At 41.1% G+C, this 22,148-nt stretch overlaps 1 protein-coding gene and 1 long non-coding RNA gene across 34 annotated transcripts in view; one reads left to right on the plus strand and one right to left on the minus strand.

Annotated features, from left to right (window-relative positions):
- The window catches only part of tcf7l2 (transcription factor 7 like 2), an 86,791-nt gene that overhangs the window by 54,650 nt on the left and 9,993 nt on the right, over nt 1–22,148 (minus strand). The gene's annotated exons all lie outside the window — the stretch shown is intronic.
- LOC132122355 (uncharacterized) overlaps nt 3,101–22,148 on the plus strand; it is a 46,527-nt gene continuing 27,479 nt past the window's right edge. The window contains exons 1-2 of the long non-coding RNA XR_009426364.1: nt 3,101–3,506; nt 4,310–4,485. This is a non-coding gene — a long non-coding RNA (uncharacterized LOC132122355). The remainder of the gene's footprint in view (nt 3,507–4,309; nt 4,486–22,148) is intronic.

Genomic DNA, 22,148 nt, shown 5'->3' on the forward strand with positions numbered 1-22,148 from the left:
ACTTTTAACCTGTTTCCATAGAGACTTACAGACAACTGGCTGATTGTGAACGTGACTTAAGCCTCATACACACTGGGACGATGATCGCATGCGCTTATCAGCGACATTTTTCGATGCCTTTTTTGTGTTAATACCCAAGCGACTTTAACTGGCGATGAGCCGAGTGAACATGCAAATTCACTCCCTGACATTAGATGGCGCTTAATGAAAAACAGACATACTCTGGTACACATTGAATCTTATTTGATCTGCAATTCATCTCCATAACAACTCCCTCTTATTGAGAGTTTTGTAGTTGCTGTCACATTTGTCATAAAGCCCTTTGTGTTCAGATACCAATGAGACCAGCAGCTCTACATTCATCTCACCTCAATTCATCTTCTTGGTCTACTTACTTCCTCTTTGTCGTTAGGTATCAAGTGTGCTCGGCAAGAACATTTGTGCATGAGCGCCACTAAGTTGTGTTTTACTGTAACGTCAGCAGCTCCAGGAACTAGAACAAAAGCGCCAATCTCATTGGTCAGCCAGTTTTTAACATGGTTCAGCAAACCAAACCAGAGGTGGTTTTTTTTTTGTTTTGTTTTTTTAAATACGCTTTTACGCCTCACGTTTTGCACGTCAGTGTACACACTCACATTGGCGCCCTTTGTTTAGTCACAAGGCGTTAAATGTTGGTGATAATCACACGCGATATTCGTCCTCGGTGTGAACAAGCTTTAAGACTCGGCTATCTGAGTCATGGGTGTCTCATCAGGAAAAGTGTGAGGGTCCACACACTTGAAGTGTGGCTGTTGTATTAACAGAAATGCACAGGTCAGGGGTTAACTGAGCCATGATTGCTGTTATTATGGGAAATCTGAAGAGCAACAAACACTGAGGTAAAAAAGTGACCATTGGAAACCGCTGCTCTGTTCAATGCCAAGATAAATTCAAATTAGCATTCAAACCATCTATGTTGCAAAATAGGAGAGTTGAGTGGATTTGCATGTGGGCTTGGCTGATGTCAAAATATTTAAGGAAGCATTTAAGTTGAATGGAAAAGACAGAAGGAAAGAAACAAAGAAATGAAGGAAGGACAGAAGGATGGAGGAATGGTGGACAGAAGTAAAAAAAGACATAAAGAAGGTGGGGTAGACAGCAGCTGTGCTCAATTTCTTAACCTTGGCACAATTTTGGATGCAGTCTTGGGCCCATAACATGAAAAATGAATTTAGTGTACTCTCTGCATAAAAAATTGTTCTCTTTTTTAGGCCTAATGCATGCTGTGCTATACTTCATCACATCCCCAATGGAAACTTCTGACAAGTCAGTCGGCCTTGTAACTTGGCCTCCGATTCTGCCAGGACATCAACCACTGGGCTCCAAATCAACTGAAAAAACTTGGCCCAAGTGAGCCACAAATCAGAATCAAATCCATTCCCATGTCTGACCAGATCCGGCCAATCAGGGTCAACCTCTCAGGGTTCAAACAGCTTCACGCCTTCCCTTCTTACATCCTATCAGTGGAGTTTGTTTGACCTTGTCAGGCATCCTTTGAGATTTTACTCTTCTTATGAGGACATTCCAAGCTCCACTTTGCCAAAGATAAAAATGCCTGCTTCTGTGGCTCGCTATTTAAGCAAATGCCCATGAAATTAGGCTATAGTTGTAAGGCTGTTCATGTGTCTTCAAGAATAGGACTGAATCAGAGCTAATTAGGGTTGGATTCACAGCAGGATGCATTCCTGTGTTCCAGTCTGGAGGAATTTTTGGACTCTTACCTTGGCCTTAATTTGATCATACCCACCTCCGAATAGTCAAACTGGTTGCTGGGATATTGAAGCACATTGTTAACAAGTGGGCAGGAAAACCAAATTTTTAAGAACCAGCTTATTTAATGCAAAAATAACATGTAAAAATCATAAATAAGGTTTAGTTTGATATGTGTGCGCATGTAGGACTAGGTAGGTATATATCTTGGTAGGTAGGACCAGGTAATATCCTGTGCTCCAGCGCAGTTTGGATGGGGTGAAAGGTGACACCTTGCCAGTGTAAGTGCTGAGATCTTAGTGCACATACTCTGACAGGCATATCCACTTCAGACCTTTCCCTTGGTCTAATCCCTCCTGCAGGTTTTAAGCCTGGAACACACCAAGCCGACGGTCGGCCGTGGGGCAGTTTTTGTGCGTCGGCCGACTAAGTTTCCTCAGTGTGTTCCGCACCGTCGGCTGAAATTGGTCCTCGTCTGCTTTTCTTCTGCCGATTCGACATGTTGAATCGGCGTCGGGCCGTCGGTGAAAGAGGGAACTCTGATTGGCTGTTCAGCTTAGTGAACGAGTCAGTGGACGAGAATAATAGCAAAACAGCGAGCAAAGTCAAAACGGTACAGATAGAGGCTGTTCTAATGATATGTCATCTTACCTGATTGTTCCTGGGCGAATATTTCAATATTAACACGAGAGGAGTGGAATACAGAAAGTGTTTAGCAGGATTAATATTCAAAACAGTAAGCACGCGCTGCTTTGTTTACGGTTTGTATAACTTCAGCCGGCAGCATCAGTTTCCCTTTTTGAATGACGAATATAGACGAATATATAGACAGTTGTCTGCAGAAATAGACAGTTGTCTCATTTACACGCAGGCGCAGAACGCGCATTCTACCTAACAGTCGGCAGTAGTTCTCTTGTGTGTTCAAGTGCAGCTTTTTACCCCGACGCGAGGCGACAACACAGTTGGCTTTCATCAGCGCTAGTTCGTCGGCATCGGCTTGGTGTGTTCCAGGCTTTACAAGCATGCCAAGGAAAGCTGAGCCTAGACCAGTGCCAAAGTCCCATCAGTGTTCCCTCGCAGCCCAACCCCCTACACCACCCCTGGCCTGCTGACGGACGCACCACTTGGGTTTGAGAAGGCCATGACCTCTGACCTCCCCCTGCCTACTAAAAACTCTCCAGCTAGGAGGCCCCCTTCCACGTAACTCAAGTGCTATTCTGATGTGACAAATTGCTCTGGAGCTCTGGAGAACTCAGTACCCTCCCCTTCAGCCTTCAGACTAACCCAGAGTGCTTACTCTGTCCTGGGGCCCCAACAGCAGGGGCTCCTCTTTTCCTCCCCCACCCATCAGCAAACCCTCAAGCCTTGCTGTGCCTTCTCCTGCCTTGCCTCAGCACAGCTACAATGGAAATGAATGACTCAATTGTCTCTGATGAAGTGAAAGACAAGGAAACCCTTTAAATCCTCCAAAAGGGATGAACTCTCTTTCTGTCCCTCTATTGCCTGGAGACTTCCGGGAGAAAGAGAGAGAGAGAGGGAGTCAGAAAGATAGATTGAAAACACCAAAGACCACGAGTTGCTTAATCAGGTCTTCTGGCAAAATCTTTTCACCTAAACTGGATCTGGAGTTGAATTTTGCAACCTGACCTTTGCAGAAACCTGTTATTTTTAATAGAAAATCATTCCAAACCAGAAATCCAATTTTCAATGTTAGGCCTACAGCTAAAGTCATCTGGATTATGGAAGCATTTGCAACAGTAAGTAATCTAGAGCAAACTAAACTGAATGTGATAACCAAATTTAATCCATGTAAATTGTGTGTTCGATTTGTTTTTGGATTAAGAGCAAAGGCTTTTCCACAATCAGACAAATCAGATGCCTACTTTGTCAGAGAGGCTAAGGATATCTGTGGATCTATTTTCAGCTGTCCGGCATGGGATGAACCAATGCATTAGAAAGCATTCCAGCCACATTAACAATGTACATAGGAAAACCTGAAGACAAAAGGGTGTAAGGGGGTTCGGCAAGCACTCAGTGAGCCAATTTCCCACTAGAGATGCTCAATCAGGCCCAGAAGATCCCAGAGCATCTGTGGAGAGGGGTTAAGAACAAATAAAGCTACTAACATACATGACACATGCATCCAAATGTTAACTTAACCATCACCACATCCACACATGCTTTAAGGGTGTGAGAGCTGACTTCTTGCTAATTGCAATAATAAAACAAGACACTATTTAAGCTAGGACACCTGAAATTGACTGATCAATTGTGGCCTGGTGGTTAGTGTGCATGGATATTCTAACATGTTGAACAGAGCAGTGACCCAAGTTTGAGTGCAGATCAGGTCACACCTACTGGTCATGTCTCCCACCACCTTCTTGTTTTTTCCTGTCTCTGTAAATAAAAGTGGCAACACTATTAGAATCTAAAAAGAGTATGTTTAAGAGTGCTTGTTACTAGGTTCACATGGAGAACCACACAATTTTGCTTAAGAATTATGATAAATACCACTCCCACTGAACAAGCAACAATAAAAAGGCCATTGTTTTGTTCACAGGTGCTGAGGAACAGGCAAGCATGGATACATACAGACTCTCACTTAATACACTTGCTCTCTCAAGAGGAAACATTTTTTGGGGAAAGGACATAATAATGATCCAGACAGGCTCTTTGAAATTCACTGATCCAAAGAGAAGGGATCTGCCCATCTGTGAGACTCCCATCTCTAGAGAGGTAGAGAGAGCGAGAAAATTGAAAGAAAGCATGTGTTTGGGTGTGTGTGTGCGTCTGTCTTTGTATGTTTGCTTGAAACATTCAAATAGCCTTCATTTCAGATGGATGGAAGCATGCTGGAGGTGGGGGCTAGGGGTAGGGGGGTGGAGAAGGAGGAGGAGTAGCTCAACGCTAGATGAAACTGAAAGTTAGTCTACACGAAGGCTCTTCACACTTGCTTAGTTCTTCTAATACACATTTTATGAGTAAATAAATGAAAAAAGAGAAAAGAACACCCCACCAGCTCAGACTGCCTCAGGCATTCTGCAACCAGGAAAATAAAGCTGGAATGTGGGCAGGCCTGGGGTTTGTTTGCCCTGGGGCGGGAGAGGGTCCGCCGGGCCCGTATTTACTCCAAAGCTGAAACCGCTGGGGGGTTCTCAGCACTCTGACAGCACAGAGCCAGAGACCCTAGCCTGATCTCCTCCATCCCCTCACCTCTCACCTTGGCCCTCTTCATAATAAACTCACACTGACATTTTTCTTTCACACTGCCTCTAAAACTGATCTTCTAAACAGTTGACGATGCAGGCATCTTTTGAAACTTAAGCCTAAAACATACTCTAAAAAAAAGTATTTGAACATGGACACTTCGAGCTAAGCAAGCTTGATTTCATGTATTGTTCAGAAATAGCATAAAATAGCATGAATGCACATTGCACTCTCAGCACTGCCACAAGGGGTGCTATAATGGGCACAGAACAACAGTTTAAACACAAAAATGGTTTGAGTTTAAAGTTAGCTACCTGTACAAAACATTCAATATAATAATGGCACAGGTATCTTTGGCTAACTCTACTATCCCACAGAGAGATAACTGACCCAAAAATTGACTGTCTGTCTGTATGTCCAAACAATGAAAGCCAATGGGGTTCCATGATTTTGACCTCAATGTTCTTTAAAAAAATATTTTCTTTTACATTTTGCAGAAGAAAATGATAAAAAGTGGTTTGGAACAATATTATGATGAGTAAATGATGACAGAATTTTAATTCTTTTGGGTGAAGTATCTGTTTAAGTTTTCAAGTGCCACAGTAATGCAAGGACCTCAACATCTCTTCAACTAAGAGAGATAGTTCAAGAACATTTTAGTTAAACCATTCCCAAATTATTATTATCTGATCCAGCATCTCAAACACAGTAGCACGAGATACAGGTGGCCATGCTTTTGATCTGTTTACATAGCAGGTGTTGGCTTGTGTATTAGACAAACAGCAGCTAATTCACCTGAAGCGCTCAGAATGTGTTAGGTACTGTCTTAGTGTGCACATACTACGAATAAGTAAGGCCATAAAGAAGTTCTGCCAAGCCTCAAAGCCAGACTAGCTCTTTAAGAGCAGCTGTCCTCCTTGCTTGAGGAGGCAGTAAAACAAACAAACTGTCTCTCATGGAGACAGTTGGACAGGGTGACAGTGTTCCTCTATTAAAGTCCAAGTAGGCTGACATAGCATTTGGTGATTGCACACCAAAGGACTGCTGATCCATTAATATTTCTATTAAGCAGGAACAAGTTCATGTGTCTTTTTAGGCTGTGTTTTTCTTTTACCCAATGGGCATTGAAACAATCTGAAAAATGAAGGAGACATTAAATTTTAAATTTTGTCTCAAGAATAATAATCATGTGAGACAACATTAGCCCAATATTAGTGTTTAGTTTGCTGTGAGGAAGGCAACTAGGCTTCCTTTTGGTCATAAAATTGTCATTTTATATGGTTCGGTACAATTATTTTAATGAGACTCTTGAAGTATATTTTTTGGGGATTATTTCCAAAACTGTAACCCCCCCCCCCCCCCCCCCCCATTTCTACTCTTTCTTCCTCTTCTTCTCTCTCTCTTCTGGGTGATTATGGGCCCCTTAAGAGAAGTCTATAAATAGCCCTGCAGGCTTTAGTCTTCGTGGCTGGTGTCTCCTCCAGCAGGGCCCATAATGAGACATTCAGGCAGCTAAGGCCTAGCAACACACCCCAAAAGCTGCACAGTTACACAGCCTGCAGTGTTTCAACACCAAGAGAGGTCTCATTTCTACCCTGTGGAATCTCATTCACTGACCTACTTACCAGCTACGTGATCTTCAGCCTGGGCACAGGGCTTAGCGCTAGGTGTGCCTGCTCACAGGTTCTTCAGAGTTAACATTGGGTTGGCATGGAGTTTGGACTTTGGACCTCACGTTTAAACACACACACACACTCTTGCTGTGGATCAGCTTTACTGTATAGATAGGGGTCACCCCTGGCCACCACGAGGAGGTAATTACCACACTAGTGCACACTCTCAAGTTCAAAATAATAACTACTTTCACCTCCTGCAGCAACAACAACCTTCAAACGGGTTTCAACCTACACACAAACACACACACACACACACAAATAAAACTTGAAGCACTCCAAACTCCAGATTCATAAGGTCTGGTCCCTGAGTATATCTGAGCACCATTATCTGCCTCGAAATTCAAAATGGTTGCAGGTCAGAAGCGTCAATGCAGGACACCCTTTTGATTTTACCCTATAATACAAACCAAAACCATAATCAGGGAACATCAAACGTGCTCAATCTACCACAAATACTAAAGGCAGGTCTATTCAGACCAATCTCGCTCTTAACTACATGAAATTTTAATTTGTTGGTTGTTATGTATCCATTGGGTAATTTTTTATAATTTTTACTGGCATAAGGTACGCAAAGAATAACAATGCCACTGACCTGTGCATTATAACACGACTAACATCAGGGACAATGGCGTTATTTTTCTCCCTAATAAATAAATAAGTAAATAAAGAATTGGTTAATATAGCTCATTAAAATGGAGGAGGCACAGATGACAATAAGACTCAGGGAAGGTCATGTGGTGGGAGCTACGGGCAAAGCACCGTGGGTGATGGTGTGACCCCTATCTTCTCCTCTGCACCCCACGAAGAGCACCCTTCACCTCCAAATAAACTGTAGTAATGATTTTGTAATAATGCACCCCCTACCACCACCACCAAAAAAAAAAGTCTCACGAACACACACAACCCCTCCTCCACCTCTCTGTTAATTACTACAGACATCCATCCACAAACAGCAGCAACAGACACCATCACACACAGCAATTACTGCTGAATCTATAATGCACTCTTTAAGCAAATCTCTCTGGCACAGTGTCTTTCTTGGGCAAACCACAGACCTGTCTTCTCGAACCAATAGCAGAAGGGTAACAGGGCACTGGAACAAGAATAAGCTAATTTACTGACTGTATATAAGCTCTTTTCAAATCTAAAAGCTTCAGGTAAATGTCTTCAATGCAACCACCTTCTCGCTAATGATCGATTCAGTTCTACACAGATGAGATGCTGAAATACATGTGTAGCTGGACGCAGCTGGGACTAATGCAGGGTGAGTGTGAAAACTAATCTCTACTCTTAGCTAAACAATAACACATGCCAGACATGTCAAGTCTGAACATACTAAGAGGTCTATTCATAAGATGTATAAGATGCACCTGTATTATACTGTCAAACTCATGCAACTCTCTCCCCGATGAAAGAAAACATCTTAAGATGCATTAATTCATATCGACGAAATAAACAGCGTGCCTTATCTGACATAGATTTATGCCAATTCAAGGTGGATCAGCATTGTAAAGTATTTAATGAAAAACATAACAGCATTTGTGGATAAGTTGGCTGATCAAGGAAGTCTTGGTCGTTTAAGTAGCAATACCAACAGACCAGGACTTAACATTAAAATTTAATGGAAACGTCCCAACATGGAAATATCTTAAGCCTTGGTCAAATTAGACTTTGAGCATGCAAATTTTTTCTGGACACTACAATGAACAATAAGTATGAGTTTTTGTTGTCCTATGTTTCCATGTGTATGAAAAAGGTGAAAGTCTAGTCTGACAGCAGCTTTAGGACCTTAATAAACAGCAATGGTTCAGTTACAACATCATTTGTTTCATCATAATAGTGTGCTTAAAACCAACCCACAATGCTTTGTTTCACCCTATAACAGACTCTGACAGTTGATGATGACGTGTGCACATGAACTTGCATGAAGCTGACTTTTCTGCCTTGTATCCTCTCTACAATCTACTCATTTACTTGATGCAACTCATTGCAACGCTGCGTTAACAATGCTCTGGCTCCATTTCCAAAGCCTCCTTCATGCAAGGCTGCAAGACATGGACATGCAGATTTATATGGTTTTGGGGGTGGGTTTTGTTTTTTTATAGATGTGTTCTATAAAGGTTAACATGCACAGGAAAAAAAGCATTGGCTACAAACTGTGTGTTTTTGTCAGTTGGGGGAAGCAGTACAGGGTAAAAAAAAGCCCTCAGCCAAGCCATCAAGTTGAACATTGAACTTCACAGTAGTAGCTGCCTTTCTATGCCTCTCCTTTTGATGTTACCTCCAAAGCAAGGGATCAAAGACTTGGAGTGTGGCGTGGGGAAGTCCCAGGCTCTTAGCCTGGCAGCCGGTGATATATGCAAAAGTCTATGCCAAAAAGAGAGAGGAGAGAGAGTGTGAGAGAGAGAGAGAGAGAGAGAGAGAGAGAGGGTACTACAGACATTAGGCTTGTATGGAATGTGGCTAATTAGTGTGCTTTATTTTAATGAACTCTGGAAGTGATGCAATTGTTCCTTCTGAATTTTTTACCATGAAGTGTTGAAAACAATGAGGGCGTGCCAAGAGTCTAAGGTTTTTGGGAGCAAAATGTGTATGATAACTCACTGACAGATCCACTTACTCCACCCACTTTCCCTCACACACATTGTGTCATACTCACATAAATATACAAGACGACGTCTGACTTACACCTTATAAAATGCTGTCCTTCACAAACCAACACAAAGACAGGCACAAGACCCACACATATGGATACAATAGGCTCAGCTGAGGGGTTTTAACCAACTAACCCCTGCTTGAAAATTTTGCACACACAAATATAGGTCTACACGTGTAAGCACACACACCCTTTCCCCAGGGCTATAGGATTAAGTGGTCTGTCTGGCTGACAGCGAGCTCTTCCTTCCCACGTACCCTGTCAATTCCCTCCCTCCCTCCTGCCTGTTCGGCCCCTCGGCCCTGCTCTGCCAGCCAGGGAGGAGGACACACCTGAACTTGACATCGATCTGCCTAAGCTTTTCTCAGCACCACACACACATGCAGAATCACACACGCCACAATACACAATATTTGTGTCTGTAAAGAATGGGGGGGGGGGGGGGGGTGTTACTGAAAACAGAAAAAATGCTGCAGGAATAGTGATCTCTGATATGCCTGATAAGTTTTCTTTCGAAAGGGTTTAAAAAACAAAAGTGAAAAATGAGAATTGGAGTAAATCTGTTTTTGAAAGTAATTTATCTGAAAACATCTATAGTGTCAATACATAAATAATGTCAATAATTATAATTATTAATATCACTATCAAAAAATACACGTAAAATGATGCAGGGACTTCTGTGAACACTTGAGTGATTACTTTTTTAAACAGGTTCATTGAGATCAACAAAATGAATGAACTCATTAACAAAAATGATCCTTCACAAGCATAAAATAACTGTAGGACACCCTACAGTTTTAAGGACTTTGATATGCAGCTTTTTTCAAGTCCTTGAGATTGTAAGTGTGCCATTTGGTACAGGACCACTTAATGAGGAAAAGAAAGAGACACATTTTCTCTGGACCTTGAATTCTCAATTACTCACTAGTTCTACAACAGTATAATTTCTACTGCTCTGCAATACTGTCCGTTTTACCCATTCCCCTTCACTTGTTTTTTAAAACGGCATACTTGATCCTTTTTTCAAGTGGACACACAGATACTGTCTGACCACAATTACTGGTCGTAGTGGGTCAGTGTGTGTTTGTATGGCTCCCCGTCAGGCAGGCAATTCCAGTGTCTCCGCTCCAGCACCAGATTCTTTAAGAGTCGTGGCCTTGAGAGGGAGGGGAAAAAATGATTGTGGATAATAGGCCTGTTGTTAAAAGAATGGAGAGAATGAACAAGTGAAAGAAAGTGGGAATGAGAGGGGAGGAATATTAAAGATAAGCAGATCCCGTTTCACTTTCCAGGTCATCCAAGGGCTGCTGCACTTGTTGTCATTTTGTAAATTTGTGCCAACCGGACACCTTTGGCCACTGCACCTCCTAAAAATGTCACAATTCTAAAATGAAATTTGTGGAGTTCAAAATGTTTCTGAAGAACTGCGCGTTATGTTCCAGGACTTAACTTTACATTAATTTCCCCATGAATAAAATGATGCTGGGACTTAAATGCAGTAGTTGTGCACCATGTTCACTGTTGATTCAAACTTCTGACCAATCTGATTGCAAGGTACTCTTGAAAATGACAGTAAGAAAAATTAAAAACAAGGGCCCATGCTTTAAAATGATCATACTCGCATTCATCCATAAGTTTTGCAGGCATTGGGATGTGTAGACACGTACAGGTAGAATTGCGCTGTGATAAAAAATATGCAGCGAGTTGCCATCGGGGCCTGCGCCGGCAGAGCTGGGCTTCAATTTGAGCTGCGCTGATGGATGGCTAATGAGAGCAAAAAAATCCATCCTGTATAACAACAAAATACCACTGACACTCCCGATCGCTGTGTTCCCAAGATGAAATGGGAAAAAAAAGCGAGGAGAAAAGAGAGCCGGAGGAAGACAGGCAGGGAATGAGAAAGAGGTAGAGAAAACTCACAATGATGACACGTAAGTGCAAAGAGCGATTAAGGATTTACTTTCAAAAGGGTCTCCATTGATCTTTTTTGATAGACCTGCAATAAATCAAACCAGATTGACTCACATGAGAACGAAGCCTAATCCTTTAGTCAGATCCAGAAGAACTCAAACCAAACCAGCTGTTAATTTAGGCTTTACAAGATAAAGCAGGCGAAAGCCAACCTGATGTACCCTAGGGCAAGGGCTTACATCATCTCTGTAAAGCAATCAACTTATTGCCAGTTTGGAGAGGTAATCAGAGTACACACTGGGAGGAGAGAAAAAGACAGAATGGCAGGGGAGGAGAAAGTAAGAAAAGGTCTAAAATGCAGAAATAAAGAGAATGTAGGGGGGGACAAAGAGGTCCAGCTAAGCTAGATATATGTAGCTATGCTAGAGATATGGCGAAACATGAGAGGGAAGCCGCACAGTCTCTATTTCTTGCCTGGGCACCCTGTAATTTCCCTGTACATTTGGCCCTATGCCCATGGCCAGTGCCACCTTGGTCATGCCTGGTCAACCACACCGAGTCAGCGCCATAGCCTGCCATGATAATTAAGCCAGTTATTTTTGTTTGTTCGAGTATTTTTCTTCACCAAACTTTATTTTTCTGCCAGACTAAATGATCGAGACGCGCCATCCTGTCTTTCCTGGTTACTTTTCTAATGTCTTTTTCAGACCCACATCCTGTTTGTGTATGAATATAGGAGAGACAAAGATATACTTTACTTTTATACTGTATATTTTACTTTTATACTTATGTAAAAAAAAAACTTACTTTTTTCAAAAATATATAAACGTATTATTTATATCAGGGATGCACCGATACCGATATCGGGCCCGATACTGCGCTCTTATTCTAATAAAATGCCCTAATACCGAACAGCATGCGAATAGGGCTGTGTCCAGAAAACTTTACACTGAAAACAGAACAACAGAGAGCAGAATGGAGTTGTTAGAGATTAAGGATGTCTATGAAGTATAATTGGGGTGTTGTTGGCGCAGTGGATAAGACACATGCCTTTGGTGTGAGAGACCCGGGTTCGAATCCACTGTGAGACACCAATGTGTCCCTGAGCAAGACACTTAACCCCTAGTTGCTAGGCCTCTGACATATATATCAATTGTAAGTCGCTTTGGATAAAAGCGTCAGCTAAATGAATAAATGTAAATGTAATTAATATAATGTAAAACATTCTATATTCACACCCGTATAGCGGATGTGCGCAAGCTGAAAAGCAGAGCGCGCTGAATGGATTGGGTTCGCGGCAGCACAGATACGCAAGCTTGTCAAATGAATATCTCACAGACATCACTGAAAAATTTGTAGTTCGGTCGGATGTGTCAAAAGCAAGTAAGTAAAACAATGCACAAGTTACTAAAGTTATTTGACGTAAGGTGAGAGAGAGTCCGAGAGTGCACACTTCTGTTGCATGATCTTAATTGCTGTTCTCTCCATTAGTGCATGCATTTGGAATAAAACTAAATCGTAAATATAAAACAAACAAAATTATAGGGGCATTCACTTTATTTATTAAAATTTATTTTAAACGTCAAGCATACAAAACTTTATTTAAAGCATAAGTGAAACCATCAGTGTGAAATGCGCTAGGCTGTAAGCATCTTTCTCATTCTGCACCAATAATAACGTGCATGCAATGCGTATGTTTAGCTTGCTTTAAGGCCAAAGTATACCTCGGTTTTTACTCATAAGAGAGGGTCTGTGTACTCTGCACGTGAAGCAAATTATATCACCAAAATAGTATGCGTGCACTTGTATAATTTATAATTAGTGGTTCCCTGCATTATTTTAGGAAAACGTTTTGTGATTACAGTAATGAGCTGCTGCAATGGAGCAGTTAAATGTGCCATTAAAATGAACAGAGAAAGTAACAAAAGTTTAGCTATAATTATGTGTGGAAATAACTGAAGGTAATATCTGTTTGCTAAATGAAGCCAAATAACATGGTTCATAATATTATTGTTATTATTGTTATAGGGTGAGGCGACAATAAGATAACGATAATTATGACTATATAATTTTCCTCGATAAAACAATATGAAGATTTCGAGAAATGTTCAATATAATGTTTTTGTACTAAAAGCGGAACGAAACAACACTACTCATTTGAATTGCGCCTTACAGACCGTTTATCGGCTCGGATCAAAGTTCAAACTGCCGTGCGGGGTGAGCTCACTAGCAGATGTTTACTCGGTCACGCAAGCATTAAGCAGTGCTGTGAGATCCAGTGTGAAGTGCTTGAAATCAGCGATGCACACAAATGCTACTGTGATTTTAAACTAGTTTACTAGCCAAATCAGGAGAAACACTGTGTGCAACGAGAAAGTCAGAAGGCTTTTCAATCTACACATCGCCATCATTTACCATGGATTTACTGTAGTAACACTCACTGCACCATGCTATTGTGGCAGAAATTTGGGATATTCCTACTGAATTTTATTATAGGAGTAATGGTATATTATTGTAGTATGTATTTGTGATTAAGCTATTGCATGTGTGCATTTTATACTGAATGTTTTAGACTACTGTTTTTCACAAAAATAGGCTACCTAAATACCAAAAAGTTATATTTTATATACCATAATGAGGTGCTATATGTGTGGTTTTAACTGGTGGTGTTTATCATAGTTTAAATGTATGCTGCTATGGGAGACCAATGCTTAATAAAAAAATAAAAATAAAAAACTTGGTAAGAATAAATTTAACCATATAAAACCGAGGTTGCTGCAATTTTTACAGATGTTACTGATTTTGATAATGAACAAAATTTGGGTCTGCATCCTAACTCAAACTACTATCAAATGTGCATTTCTAAGAGACAAAAAGTGATATTGTTATTCTTAATATTATCAAGCAATTCAAACCTGTTTCTTGATTTGAAACAATATCACTAATTAAAGCATACAGAAACTAAGAAATACATTTTTATATTTAGATATTTATTTTGTTTTGGTTTCTTCAACTTTCACTGTATTAGAGTGATAATATTGTGGCCATATTGCCCAGCCCTAATTATTAACATTTATTTCTGTATGCAATATTTGAAGAAAAAAATTCTAAATGCTGTGAAAATACAGGTACCAACAAGTACCAAAAATGAAAGTATCGGTCTCGTTCTGAAAAAAGTGGTATCGGTGCGTCCCTAATTTATATAATAACTGTTATAGTTCTACTACTATTACTATTATTTAATACAGTTAAAATAACAATAATAAACCGGAACCATAAAAATGTGTATTATTTTTTATAAAAAAAAAAAAAGTAGTATATGTTATATATGTTTGTATACGTATAAAGATATAAGATAAAAAGAGAAACAAGGATGTTGTTGATTTGGGCAGTGGCAGGGAAGCATCACTCAAACACACCCAGACACACATCCACTCATTAGATACCATGTTCTTGCCTTTAATGTTCTGTTTACTACGCTCAACAAGATCAAATCTGAAATCCAATTCCAGGCCTGACCAGGGCCTTTCACTTTAGTTCTGAGGGAGCCTTGAAAAAAGCCAGGCTTGTAGTCTCTGGAAAGTGTCCAAGAGAAACTGAAGCTCAAGAGTCCAAACAAAACCCCAGGTGAAATCAGAGTAAAAGCAGGAGCCCGCATCCCCACCTCTCTCCGACACACTTCATGCACACAGGGATCACTCCGACTTTGGGTGTCTGCTCTACACAACTAAATTGAAGTTAAACGAGCCAGGGGGTCTGACACACATCCATGTTTGTGCACATCCATGTAAAGAGCTTGGAACTTCTGCAGCGCTCTCTTGCACGTACTATCTTTAGTGTTGAACTAAGGCTGCCCCTCCTCCTTTTAGCGGGTGTACCACTCAGCCTTGTGCCTTCCACCATCCTCCCCACGGGGTCACACTTTTAATTACATAGAAACAGTAATCCCATCAGACAGATGGCAAACAGGCCGTCACCCAATGACTTTATGCCCAATTGAATCATTACTGATGTTATTTGCTAAATTATAGCAAAACACAACAACACCGCCGAGCGGGATTTGCACGAGAAGCTAGAGAAAGCAGATGTGCCCTCCTGTCGAGCATCTGTGACAGAGATCAAGACGGCGTGAAGACGGGAAGTGTAAAGTCGGATTTGTTTTAAATGAATAATATTCTAATCAGTGCAAGCAAATGCAGACCCTTATCATCTGTTGCGAAACGAAAAAATATGATTCCTCTACCGGACAAGGCATTTACAACCAACTTGGTTTGGTTAACCACATAACAAGCACAATTGAGAAGTGACGAGAGTTCTTTTCTTAAAAGAGGGAGCATGTTTGGTTTATGGGCTACGCTCAGCACCGCCATTTGTCTTTAGGGAACATCCCAAGAATCCACTCTTTCCTGAAAACCAAACACTGAGATACAGTCCACAACCTTACTGCCAGAGCCCATTCATTCTTTCTCTCACTCACTCACTCACCCATTCTTTCTTTCTGTCTGTCTCTCCCTCTTCTTTTCCTCTGCCCATGGCTTCTGTCAACAATTAGCGGTCGCCTTTTCCAGAGTCCCAGACCACAGCACCCAGAGCGTTAAACTATGCAATCTCCCAATCAGTCCCTCAACACAAATTACAGCTTGCGACATCATTTGGGAAAGAGACGCACCTCTGTGCCAATAAACAAACAATTCCCATAAACATTTTTTGACAGAACTGATACAAAACTCTAAACTCAGTCAGAGTCATAAGTATATAAGCCATAGTCCTTAAGAAAGTCAATAAAAATATTTGGAGCCTGTATTCTTGGCTTGCAGCAGGGCCTGACTGCTCACCTGTTGTGTTGCTTGGTGTTAATGTATGTCTGATTGGTGCATGTTCTGGCTGAGCCCCAGGGTGTCGTATTCCATGCTGGGTGGCTAGACTTTGTGCCGCAGATGGGAGCAGCTCCTCGGCCCAGCACTGGAGCAGTAAATCTACATTTAACAATTGGGGTTCAAGCCACACCATAACGTAACACTAACATTTTCCATTTCATAAAACACAACGAGGCGAAGGCAGAATTACGTCTTTGCGCTCCCAGACTTAGGGTTTTAATTATTGCTTCTTAGCTACCATAAGACAGGGGGCACAGGGTCATGGCTAAAGACAACAACTCGGTCACAAAATCCAATTATTTTAAGCCCAACTCAAATTAGTTCATATAGAATGGCTGTTTAAAATATGACGCGAGCCTGTTGTACTGCTTCGGTTGTTCCTGCACCGCTCAGGATGGGCCTTATAAATGCGCGTTCAATTGCAAACAAATCTCTCCTACTCAGCGATTTATTTACGTCCAAAGCCATGGACTTCTTGTTGCTTACGGAGACTTGGCAACGGGATATGGAATATTATCACCTGAATGAGCTTTGCCCGATGGACTGTGAATTTATTAGCTCGCCAAGACTCACTGGTCGGGGTGGAGGCCTTGCTGTGGTTTTTAAAAAGCGTTTTATCTGCCAGTCAATGAGAGCTGACGCGTACTCTTCGTTTGAACTACAGATGACTAAGGTTGGTCGCTCTAATTCAGTTTACTGCATCGTGGTTTACCGGCCACCTGGACCAGTGTCTACTTTTCTTACTGAGTTTTCTGACTTCCTATCATCTGTTATTAAGCTTGACAGAGTGATTATTGCTGGCGATTTTAATATACATGTAGATGATCCTTTGTGTAAAACTGCGTCTGAATTTGTAAATATTACTGAATCGTTTAATTTCATTCAGCATGTCTCTGGCCCTACGCACAGCAAAGGGCATACGCTCGATCTTGTCTTTTCTCATGGCGTTAATATTAATAACATCAGTATTGAAGATGTATTTGTTAGTGACCACAAATGCATTTTATTTGAACTTGTTTGTGATGAGGATCCTCTCCCTGTTAAACGAGAGACCTGCTCACGATTGATCACTCAGCGTACTATTGAGAAATTTTCTGCCGCTTTTGATTCAAGCTCTGTTCTTATTTCAACCGATGTAGACACCTGTGCACAGGCTTTTAATGATCACTGTACCCTGCTGTTGGACAAAGTGGCACCTTTTAAAACTAGAGAAATAGCAGCCGTTAATACATCACCGTGGATGAATGAAGCCATTCGTAGTTTAAGACGTGTTTGCCGGAAAACCGAGCGCTTATGGAAAGCGACTCAGCTACAAGTCCATCGCGTGTATCTTAAAGATCTTTTTATTAACTTGCATGAAATGATTAAAGAGGCTAGAGCCTCTTATTTTACTAATTTGATATCTGCATGTAAGAAAAAACCTAAGGCTCTTTTTGAAACTATTAATAATATTGTTTCTCCTGGCTCATGTATTGTCCCTGTGTTTTCAAATGGTGACTGCAACCACTTTTTGTCTCACTTTGTGGATAAGGTTAGAGCTGTCAGAGCAAGCTTGGTTCCATCAGCAAACCATCATATAGGTCTAACTGATTATCAAAGACCTTCAATACTGGACTCTTTCTGCCCCATTACGCTGAAAGAAATAATTAAATTAGTGGGCACGATGAGACCTTCACAAAGCCCGGTAGATATCTTACCCGCATCTCTGTTTTTAAAATCCATGAATCATCTTGGCCCATGTTTGGTCTCAATTTTAAATTTGTCTCTTCAATTGGGCAAGGTACCTAATTGTTTTAAACATGCTGTTGTTCAGCCTATCTTGAAAAAGAACAATCTTGATGCAGCTACTTTTAAAAATTATAGGCCTATTTCCAAATTGCCATTTATTTCTAAAATTTTAGAAAAGGTTGTGGCGAACCAGCTGAATAATGTTTTAAATGCGCACAATATCTTTGACAAATTTCAGTCTGGGTTTCGAAAAAAACACTCAACTGAAACAGCCCTTCTTAGGGTCTCAAATGATATTTTGATGGCTGCTGATGGGGGTAAATGCTCTGTGCTGGTTCTCTTAGACCTCAGTGCAGCGTTTGACACTGTCGATCACTGCACTCTGATAGATAGACTGAAAAAAACTGTGGGAATTACTGGGTCAGCTCTGGATTGGTTTTCCTCCTATCTCTCCGACAGGAGTTTTTCGGTGTCCGTAGGGAAATATATGTCAGATTCTGCTCCTTTGTCCTGTGGTGTGCCCCAAGGGTCTGTGCTTGGCCCTCTGTTGTTCAGCCTGTATATGCTTCCTCTTGGGAAGATTATTAGTAGCTTTGGAGAAATATCATATCACTGCTATGCAGATGATATTCAATTATATTTTTCTTTTAACTCTGATAGACTAGACAAACTGTCCTTGTTGCATAACTGCCTAGCCTCCATCAAAAATTGGATGGCAGACAATTTTTTGCAGCTAAACCAAGATAAAACTGAGGTGCTGATTTTTGCTCCTGACAACATTTTTCCCAAGATTAAACTGGCCATTGGGGCTCTATCACCCTCAGAATGTAATGCTGTGCGAAACCTAGGTGTCATTTTTGATAGATCTATGTGTTTTAACAGTCATGTTAAATCTGTGGTTCGTTCCTGTTTTTTCCATCTCAGGAATATCGCTAAAATCAGATCTGTAGTTTCTAATAATGAGATGGAGATGCTTGTTCATGCTTTTATTTCATCTCGTCTTGACTACTGCAATGTATTGTACACTTGTTTAAACAATTCCTCCATGGACAAATTGCAAGTAGTTCAGAATGCTGCTGCTAGACTTTTAACAAAGACCAAAAGAAGATCTCACATTAAACCTATACTCAAGGCTCTTCACTGGCTTCCAGTTAGTTTTAGAGTGCAATTTAAAATTTTAACCATTACTTTTAGAGCCTTGCATAATCAAGCTCCGGCGTATATCCAGGATATACTTCATGCCTACACTTCAGGCCGTTCTTTGAGGTCTTCGGGTCAAGATCTTTTAACTGTTCCTAGAACACGTTTAAAAACGAGAGGTGACCGCGCTTTTTGCGTGGTGGCTCCAAGGCTCTGGAACGCTCTTCCATTAGACTTGAGAGCTTTGGACTCTGTAGAAATTTTTAAAAAGCACCTAAAGACACATCTTTTTAGACAAGCTTTTAACTAGTTTTATGTTTTCTTTTTTATTGTGGCACATATACTGTATATGTGTAATTTTGTATTGTATGTGCATTTATGTTATGTGTATATTTAACTCTGTGAAGCACTTTGTGACTCCATTGTCTGTGAAAAGTGCTATAGAAATAAAGCTTACTTACTTAAGATCTGACCACAAAAAGCAACATGAGTGGTTCTTCTCAAGTGTGCGGTTGCACTCCTGGAGTCCGATCCCAGAGGCAAGTGAGTAGAGTATACGAGTGTGTAAGGCCGCACAGCAGCTGTGAGAATGGCACAGGGCTGGCTGCTTTCCTGCCGGCTCTGATTTCCTGACCTCACGGCCTGAGAAGCACACAGTCAGGTGACCAGATCTAATATTGGAATATCGATGTAAAAAAAATAAATAATAATAATTGTTTTATTTTGAGTTCGTATCCCCACAGCTAGAAAGCAGTGTTTGACTCTGAACTTAAACAGTGACAAAATATACTAGCATTAAGGCACACCACTATCGTTAGTGTTAATATAGGTCACTGCCAGTAATGGAGGATGAAAGAATTGTTCCAGTTCCCGCCTCGATGCACAAAGCTGAAGTGTGACATCATTTGGGCTTTCACGGTAACGTCCGCCCCGGGACCGCAATGCGGGTGGCACCTTGCTTTCGCTGCTTGCGAAATGTATGAAGAACCTCGCGTATGCCACGGCGGGAACGGTAGGGTCGCCGCACGGCTGCAGCTTTGTCTCGTGGTGGGTGCGTTTTGTGCAGTTGGGGCGGTGCTCGATCAAACATAAATACAAACTGAAAAACCTGTGAAAAACAAGTTGAAATGTTCTGAGAATGTTCAACATCTGTGTTCACTTTATTGTTGTACAATTGTTTTGTTTTCTTTAGGAATCCTGAAAGAAATTTATATTTCATTCATATTAAGCAGATGTAATTTTTTTTCAGATGAAATGTTATGACATTGTATGTCAAAATTGTAAAAGTAAGCTGTGAACCTTTTAAGCAGGGTCGAAAAATATGTTTTTTTTTATAAAATACATTTTATACATTTTTATTTAAAAAACATTTTTTTTTATACATTTAACTAAAGGACCCTGCAAGCACTTGGTTTTTTCCCCTTTACTCATACTGCACAAAAAGTGTTTCAATAACGTTGAATGTTACAGGGACTGATTATTGCAAATGTAGATAAAATGTAGATGTTCTGGTTAAACAATTTTTATGTATTTATTTTTTGCTAAGGTTTGCATATGGTGGTGAGTTCTTAATGACAGGTTTCCTAAAAATATATCCTATTCCTAAAATAAGAAATATCCCAATATATCGCCTTGCTTACTGTATTGCAATGTATCGCAATATATTGTATCTCAACCCCTCTATCAAGATACACAGCCCTAGTCCTCAAGCACCCAAGTACAGACTCTTGGGCAAGAGGGCGCCCACACACCTTTCTGCTTTCAAAATCTTCCCTTTGCTCTCAGAGTTGATAAAAGACTTTGGTTCAATCTGCGGGTGAGCTCTGTAAACCAATGCCTTTTTCTTCATAGTGTTCCCCGGGCTGTGACCACCGTGTTTGCATACCACAAATCTTGCATAACGTCAAGTGGTTTCTCACCAATGAGACTTTATATTAATGGAGTAGAGGATATTCATCTGCTCTAAATCAATAGTGTGTAAGCCAAGCAGATTGACATGCCTCAGGAGAGGAACTCTTGTTTACCCAAGTAACAAAAAGAGAAATTCCCCAGAATGAAGGACTTTCTGTTTGCTGTCCTTTAAGGGGAAGACAACAGTCCTCTTCAAAGGTTGCTCAATACTGTCGTGTCTTTCAGAAGGATAATGAGATGGGCGGAAATGGGCATGCAGAGGTGATGGCAACCCGCCAGTCACAGTGGCCTCAGCTTTGCATGCCTCAAGTAAATAGCAGTTTCTATACAATAATTGTAACTTAATTGTAAACTGAGGAGAGTTCATGAAGAATGCCAGAGTCAAACTAGGTCAGTGAGGGCCCTACTTTGGAATGACTAAGCTTCTGACCAAGTACTGCTTCCTCAACCTGTCTTCCTCACACCCTGAGTGATTTAGTTGGTTGACTAGTCATGATTGAAGACTCTGAGGGGGTGTTAGGCCACGTTGAGTGAGCCGCCTTACGGAGCGTGGCCCTCTTCCCGGCTCATTTGAACTGCAATCCTGCTCTTTTGCTCTCAGTGCATCTTTTTGTCATTTGAGAGCTCATGCCCCATTTGTATTAACCACTGAAATGACGCGGTAGGAAGGGGGGGAGGGGGTTGATAGGAAAAAGGAGGTGCTTCAAGGAGACAGCTCCAATGAAACACCCCCGATAACACACACATGCGTAAACCCATACACACATACACACACACACACACACTCTCTCTCCTTGACTAATGTGCCACGACAGTCGTACATCACCCACAAATTGGCCAAATGAATTAACCACGGCCCCTGGTTAGCGTTTCGGGCTTTAAATGGATTTTCCCTCTCCTGGCCTAGCCAATAATTGCATTTATCCATCTTGTTGAAGCGTGGTTTACACACTTGCTAACATCATGCCAATCCAGGCTACATTTTCTGCTCCAATGGCAGGAGAGGAGGAGATTTGTCATCAGATCATAACAGGTAATTCAAACAACAATTAGTTTGATGACTCCCCCGTATGTCAATGTCTGGCATGGTTTGATGGAGCAAGAGGGGGTCTCCTGTCGCTACCCCCACCCCATGTCTGCCATCCTGTTTACTGAGATGAATTGAGCTCTGCTGATTTTAGTACTACTCATCCACACCACTAGGTGCTAGCAAACAGAATCCCAAGTAAATGGGACCTGCAGCTACTTTTCACACATAAACAGATGCATACTCCATAAGGCCGACAAAGCACT

The sequence above is a fragment of the Carassius carassius genome, chromosome 40, assembly GCF_963082965.1.
Source record: "Carassius carassius chromosome 40, fCarCar2.1, whole genome shotgun sequence".
Lineage (NCBI taxonomy): Eukaryota > Metazoa > Chordata > Actinopteri > Cypriniformes > Cyprinidae > Carassius > Carassius carassius.